Genomic DNA, 7500 nt, shown 5'->3' on the forward strand with positions numbered 1-7500 from the left:
ATATTCTTAAGATTATAAACCTGGAAAAGTTCAGGACAAGTTATTACATCTGTAAAAGTATAGGACAAGCTGTTTCTTCTAGTAAAGTAAAAGAATAAGAAACTTTTTACTTAAAATATTGCAGCAAGGAATGCCAGTTCTTCTAATTTATCACTCTTTACAGTTCTCATCTTTTAAATTTATTGTACAAAACTGTTCAGCTAATTTGTAAGTTTGTCTAATTGTCACTTTTTTTCTGCATTTAAGGTAGTAAATTAGCCAAATTCTACTTAAATAAGTATAGTGATATTTGTAAACAATAATAAAATAATTTTTAATATTCAAATTTTAATTTTAGCTGCAATATTTTAAGTAAAAAGTTTCTTATTCTTTACTTTACTAGAAGTAATAAAAAAATAAATAAATGCGCCCTTTTAAAGCCTAGTCAGGCTCATGGACCCGGTTTCAATGGCGTATGTGTTCCCCAGCTGGACAGGACGCCAGTCCATCGCAGCGTTACTCATTTTTGCCAGTTGAGTGGGCTGGAGCAACGTGAAATGAAGTGTTTTGCTCAAGAATACAACGCGTCGCCCTGTCCAGGAATCGAAACCACAATCTTGCGATCATGATGCTGACACCCTAACCACTAAGCCACGCGCCTCCACACTAGAAGTAATAGCTTGTCCTATACTTTTACAGGTGTAATAACTTGTCCTGCACTTTACCATGTTTATAATCTTAAGAATATGACTTTTCATGCTAGAATTTTCCCATTTAATCCATGATTTTTCCAGGCATTGCTGTTATAATTAATAAGGTGTCAATTAATAATTTAAGATTTTACCTTATAAAATACTGAAAGATAATATTTCAAATTTTCCATGTAAGTGATAATATTTCAATTTTTTTGTGTGTTTAATTAAAATATATGTTGTGATTGAATTATTTGATATTACCCATCAACACACCAAATTAATGGCAGGGATTTTTACCATGTTGTTGGTTGCACCATGGCTCACCAAAATTACAAACAACAAGACCCTAAAACCCTCTGTTATCAGGCTCACCTTAAGTAACCTAATTTGGCAATATTAGGAGGTCACAGGAATTCATTCAACGAAAAAAAAATTCCAATGATTCTGGGATCCCACCTAATTTTTTCCGAACCACAATAAGGGATTTGTAGCGTATTAGGAGGTCAGGGTACTTGATAGATTCTCATAAATTTCTTAGTGCAAAAGCCGAGAACATCAGATATGCTTACTGAAAAATTTAGTCTGGGTTTCGAATCCTGGCTATGACTCTAGGAAGCGATTCACTTCACACCTTTCGTGACGTTCATATCTTTTTAAAGGGCACACACTTGTTCTCAGTCTGGTTATATGAAACTCATGTGTATGGATTTGAATTCAAAGCCGTCACACAATGGTATCAAATCTCACACTCGAGCCAGCGAAGGAGCCTCTATATGGTGCCGACGCATTGCAATAAATAGCAGACAAAATTTCTTCTAATAAAAACCAACACGCCTCAGAAAGACGGGATGGCCACTGCTAGAATGCTTTTGATCGGGCGTCATGACACATTTCCAACAGAATCAAACGTGAAACAATGTTGCCTGTATTTAAATGAAACTAATATATTTAGACCATAACAAGGCTTAGTCCTAGTTGCAGTGTAGTTATATACTTCAATGACCCTAAGAGTTATGCCAGCGGAGCACAAGCTGCTGTATGTGTCTGTGTGTGTAGGGGGGTTCCTATGCTGGACAGAGCAATAGATACCTTTTTCCAGAGGCAAAAGTGGGTTTGTGGTAGGGCCAACAGCTCTATCTAGAAAAACGTAAAGTTACAGAAGCATTAATGACAATTCAAAACCAACAAAGCTGGGGAGATGATCGAAGCAGGAAAAAAAAACAAAAAAAAAACAGCCGAGTCGAGGACAGTGGAGAAAAGCTGTAGATGGCCTATGATCCATAGGGTACGAAGAGCTCATGTAAGAAGCAATATATTTAATGTAGTGACCTAGAAAATGTTTGATATACTAAAATTGAATTAATTACCAAAATAACGAGAGGACGAATGAGTAGCGTTAATGAAAATTCTCGTCAATGACAAGGGAGCTCTCCGTCGGTCAAGTTTGACCACGCATCTCCGTATGAATAAGCAGGACAACTGCAAAAGTTTTTGAGGAAGGCATGTAGTTCTCCATACATGAAAGTCAGTTTCCTCTCTCTACGCTACCAAAGTTTAACCAAGGGAATGGTCACCGACATGGATCAATATAATTTAACACCAATGTCATCACAAGTGTTTCAGTCAAAATGCAAGGAGCTGGAACATATTCCACAAGGCATTTAAAACTATCCTATAACAGTTCCGCCAATACACCTTCCACGATTATTTTTTCATTACGGTTATAATTTTAATTGATTGAATTATATTTTGGCTCGCTACATTTACGTATGTTAGCTCCTACTTAGCTATACGTTTAACTTGCAGACGGCATCACTGGGGAAATATTCTCATGTCATTACTAAACTTCTGTAGACGTATAGGCACACATACACAAGACAGACATTTATGAAGATCGTTTAAATTTCTTTGACAGAGGCTTTGAATGTCTGAAACCAATTTATTAGATGGTAGACACATTGTATTTAATAGCAAGAACTATTGATGCCAATCACATTTATTTATTGACTTCTGCTTGCAAATAGAGCGATTGAACATCAAAAAATTTTAAAGCAAATTTTCCATATCGTTATCGTATTTCTAACAGACTGTGATTATAAACGAAATTTTGGAAATATATACTTAAATACAGACACACACTCTTACATAGATACATTGATAAACATAAAATTACTGCCAAAAAATATTTATATATATAAGTGCGTGTGTGTGTTTGTGTGTGTATGTTCACGTATCTTGCTTAATGTCGAACAAATGAGAAAGGAGTGCTCAATACATTTTGTAGAGGATATATTTATTTTTTCGTTAAAACTGAAACTGAAAGTTTGTTTCATGACTTGAGTATTGGTCACCAATATAGAGTGGTAACAGTTTCGCCTGAAAATCGCTGTTGCATGAAACTTGAGTCGCAAAATAAACTCTCAGCGTCAGTTTTAATTTAAAAAAAGGCATATATACCGGTTTTCTGTGAATAGATTTTGATAAAACTTTCCCCAGCTGGTTTGCACACACTGGCAACGCCATTGTTATGATTTCATTATTCTGTGTAACGTCCTTTCTTTTATATTTCAGTTTCTTCAGATTTTGGGTTAACCATGCTAATAGCTTTTGAATAAAAAGAGCCCATCTAAAAGAGGTAGTTTCAGGGGTTCTCGCATCGAAGCCATGGTCCTAAGGATGCGATTTGTGATGGTTTTCGGTACATGAGCAAGTCCGGAGGCGGTGAAAATGGCTTTGCTTGTTTGTCCAGGTTTCCCACGGAATTTGCGGACAATATTCCTTAAGCCCCTAGCTGTCACAGTCTTGGAGTTCCCACAATCGGACCGGTTCTTCCATGGCGAAGTGTTTTTCAGGAATCGTCTAACCGTGTCCACATGACGACCTAACTACTCCGCAATGACATGAAGAGAGGTGACTTTAGCACTTTGCTCGATGATGACAGACTTTTCTTCATCGTTAAGGCTTTTTCCACGTCACATTGTTCTTAGAGAGAAGAGATATTATTAGCATGGTTCACCTAAAAACTGAAGAATCTGAAATAAAAAAAGGATATTACATAGAATAATGAAAACATAACAATGGTGTTGCCATAGTGTGCAAACCAGATAGGGAAAGTTTTATCAAAATAGATTCACAGGAAACCGAGAAATCCTAAAGTTCACTCCTAAGCTATTAGCGTGGTTCTGATATATATATATATATACAGGGTTTATTGAAGACATGCATGAATTTAGAAAAAGACGCATAGTTCATCAAAGAAACGCTGTATTTGAAAACAAATTAGTACAAATTATCTTGAAAATCCTTTTATCACACTTATTCAATCAATCCACCGCTGGCATTAATGGCTGCTTCAATACGGCGTTGGAAGTATTGACATATCCGAATCAGATGAATTTTATTAATTTTGGATATAGTACTGCTTATGTTGGACTTGAGAGTTTGTATGCTGTTATGGGGATTTTGATTGGACTCTCGACTACACCCAATACGTTAGTGGATTGAGGTCTGGTGAGTAAGGAGCCATTTTTCTGGGAAAGCATAATCATGGAATTTGGCGTGCATCCACGCTTGGGTTGTCCTAGCCTTATGAGGCGGAGTAGAGTATTGTTGGAAGACGCGCTTGTTGCGAACTCTGGTTATCCAGTACCTCACAACTTTCTCCAATACCTCTGTATAGACAGCGGCATTGGCTGAAGCCCCGTGAAAAAATGTGAGGAGGCATGACATCTCTCTTGTTGTTGATGACTCCCAGAACCATCACAGTCGCTGGTAACTTAGTATACATGACCGCTGAAATCTTATTCGGGTTTCTGCATGACCATCTCTATTTCTTTCAGTTACTTTTTTCTTGTTCGAAATTTTTCTGAACGGAGAAAAATCAAAGCATTCCAGCAGCTTAGTATCTTCAAGAGCTTTGCGCGGATCGAATGGTTCTCTTTTGTCACACCCTCTCCGTGTCACATACGACTTGTATCAGATATCCTCATGCAGAACTCTTTTTTGATAGTGCATTCTGAAACCCTGAAGACCTTTGCAATGGCTCTGATTGATATTCCTGGGTTTTTATCGATTATTTCTTTTACTTTTTGTAAAAAATGTATGTGTTCAGATGATATTATAGGATCCTGTGCAACCGTTTTGCGTTTAGTTGCTGATGTTGAATTCACGCCGGCAGCTTCCAGCTCCTTTCGAACTTTGACAACGAAGGATCGGGCAACTTTCAAGAAGCGAGCTATGTCTGTATCAGTATGCTGCGCTTTTAAGGCTACGATTAGAGCATGTCTTTTCGTTTGCTGAGTCAATATCATCGCTGATTTTATTGATCTGAAAAGTAAAGTAAAAAAGGTTAGAAGAAAGCTAGAGCTCTTGAAAGAGATTTTCTCAAAAAAAAAAGCAAAAGAAACTAACACTCTGTATATGTATGTGTGTACGTATATGTTATGTATGTATATACATATACGTATATATTACACATATATTTACATACACACACATATATATATATATGATATATATGAACATATATGTATGCGTAATATATATGCTCACACATACACACAGAACCATAACCATTACTAGTAAGAGTATAACCAGGTAGAATGTAATCTACGTAGTCGTGAATAGACATGGACATCCTCTCGACCATTCTACCCTTTAATTCAGTGGAAAGAGAAAGGGCCGCGCTCCGTAGCTAGTGCTCGTTTTCGACTGAATAGATTGGAGCAATGTAAAATGAAGCGCTTTGTTGGAAGGCATAACATGCCGTCGAGTCCAGCAATCGAACATACGACCGCGTGATCGCGAGTCTAACACTCTAAATCACTAGGCCATAAGTCTTCATACAGAAATAGACAAGCACGCGCACACATTCTACTACTACAATTGCTGCTGCTGCTGCAGCTCCTCCTACTAGTACTACACTTGCTATCGAAGACTTGGCCTGAGCGTATACCATACCATCGCTAATGATTCACAGGTGCCCATGCAGTTGAAAGCAGACACAAGCATCTTGACCCACTCTAGATCCAAGGCCAGCAATTTTACGAGTCGTTTAATGTGAAAGATCACATTAACAAAGCATATTTGCTTATATATATATATATATATATATATATATATATATATTATATATATATATATATATATATATCAATCCTAGCAGATGTAACACCTCAATGAAAACGTTCGAAAAGTGAAGTAAATACAAAACCCTTGAAAAAGAGATTTCAAAAAATGTGGTTTCTAAGAACGACAACAGTAATTGTGATTATCGGAGCTTCGACGATCATATCCAAAGATGATCTTAAATACTTTGATCAAATACGAGGAGATCTAAAATTATCAGCGTTCTCATGTGCACACCTCAAGTCCTAAGAAAAACACTGTTCACCTGTGAATATTTGAATATTTTTAATCATCCAAAATCTGAAATATTACGACAGACTTTGAACAAAATTATAATTTTCTGTATTTGGTTTCATTTTTCTGAATTATGTCATAGCTTTCAATAAATAACACTCAGAGAAAAGCGTCTAATTTGGTGCTTATATAGTAAAACGTTTAACTTGCTATCTGAAATCTCGAGACTTCAAACAACAATAACGTGGAAGGAATAAGTCTCTACAGATTTTTGCGTGTAAAAATACAGGTTTCGCCAAATGACCTCAGCTAACTATCAGTCACAGTGTTTCGGTGTGATTTCGCAACCTCAGTGATGCAACTCACCTCTGTAATGTTTGCTGCGTTCTATAAATAGGAACAGTAGTACCTGTCTAGTTCCAAATGACAGAGGGGGTGAATTAGAAATTAAAAAATCCCTTAACCTGTATGAATAGTCTAAAAAATTTGATTTATTCGATAACATTATTTAGGATGTGGAGAAAACTACACAGAGCAAACCGGGTGTCGTTAAGATAGCGTATGTCTCAGCACCGATCACAAATCCAGATACTATAGTATAGATAAATAGGACTCAATACACATATAGACACGTGTGCTGGTAGGAAATTATTAAATTTTACGATTTTTCGTAAAATCAATTTGTCGATGACCATGGCAAAAGCAACACATTAACAAAAGAACATTTATAACGAAATACCAACCACTTTTCAACCGCTGTGAGAGAAAAGACCGATATTACTACTAGTAATATTTTGTGCTTTTCCTTTGCACATAAATTGCAATTATTGCCATGACAGTTCTATGGTTTCGTATTTGTAGCCACTTTTTACTTCATGGGGGTTATTTTCTCCTCTGATATTTAGGTACGAAATATATTTCGATATCTGGAAGAATGGTTATCCTGTGTATATCGTATTTTAAAGGAGAATTCAGTTAATTTGATATATCTTTTATCCGTGCAATCTACTGATTTTTACATTGGTTCGATATACTAGCTCCTTCGACAGACATTTTCTGTAAAGGAGGCTATTAGTTACAATGCTACATTTACATGCCAAATGAATTATGTTTGCTGAAAAAGTTTTGAGATGAGATATGCATAAATTTATTCATACATAAATCATCTCAAATTTATAATAATTCAATGACGATCGACGAGTCTTTTGCAAGTTTTGGATTTCCAGTCAGTGTAGACATGATTGTGTGCATAAGAATTTCACTTCAGAATTACATGACTTTGGGTTCGCCCTCACTACGTAATAATTTGGAAAATTGTCTTCTACCATTGCCTCAGATTGATCAAAGATTTGTTAATTAAAACTGTTCGTCAAGACCAATATGGAAGCTCATCGGAGTATTCGTTCCTTTGCATTGGGGAGGGGGACAAACCGGTTTAACACAACTATCTGGCTCATAGGCACCT

This window comes from Octopus sinensis, linkage group LG6 (genome assembly GCF_006345805.1).
Source record: "Octopus sinensis linkage group LG6, ASM634580v1, whole genome shotgun sequence".
Lineage (NCBI taxonomy): Eukaryota > Metazoa > Mollusca > Cephalopoda > Octopoda > Octopodidae > Octopus > Octopus sinensis.